Source organism: Echinops telfairi, unplaced genomic scaffold, assembly GCF_000313985.2.
Source record: "Echinops telfairi isolate 266 unplaced genomic scaffold, ASM31398v2 ScPeMD7_5;HRSCAF=22, whole genome shotgun sequence".
Taxonomy (NCBI): Eukaryota; Metazoa; Chordata; class Mammalia; order Afrosoricida; family Tenrecidae; genus Echinops; species Echinops telfairi.
The window spans coordinates 5,129,201-5,130,029 of NW_022103901.1; positions in this window are offsets into that span (position 1 = coordinate 5,129,201).

Here is an 829-nt window from a genome sequence, read left to right on the forward strand (position 1 = left end):
CTGAATGAGAGAGACCCTTTTAGGGGAAGGCTCAGAGATCTGTGATGGAACGAGTTTGACAACCGCTCCCCTAACTTCCTGAGGATTATTTCATGCTCAAAAGGTGTAGAAAGGGCATGTAAAGAATTCCATGTCACCCACAGATTTTTGGTCTCTGCCCTTGGTTCTTGAGACACCGCCTGGAAAACCCGGAGATGTTTCCAGCAGTTGAGGAGTCTTTGAGAAGTCCTCCAGACCAAACCAGGGGGCGAATGCTAATGAGCAAATGGGAGGAAAATGTGGAACAAAACCAAAAACTCAGAGAGAGTGATATCAGGCTTACAGGTCAGCTAGAAACTAGTAGAAACTCCAAGACGATGGCCCGTAGTCCCCCTCTAAGTCTGGAAGTCGCCCGCTGCTAGAAACAATCAACCATTTAAGACCAGAAAGGCCAACATTTAGCGAAAAACAAAGGGATGGTTAGAAAAGGAGAGATTGGAAAGAGGCAACACCGGGAGGAAGTGGGCTGCGGAATGGCACGTTGCGGGTATTGAGACAGGTGCACTGAAAGCAACAACATGCTCGGGAACTGCTGAATGTCCAACGGATGATCTGCCCTGGAAGCCTTCATCTAACTCACAGTACGAAATTAGAAACCAACAAAACCAACATGGTCTTAGCCGTGACTTTCAGATGTAAGTACTTGAACTGAATTCCTGGTCACTGAAGGGTCAAAAAAACCTTTATTTAACGCTTAAAACAGCTTTCTACCTGGGGCGTGCTAAGTGCGAGGAGTACGGCTTCTGAAGCAAGGAGGGCTCATTTAGGGTTTGCGTGCTGGCTTGGAAAT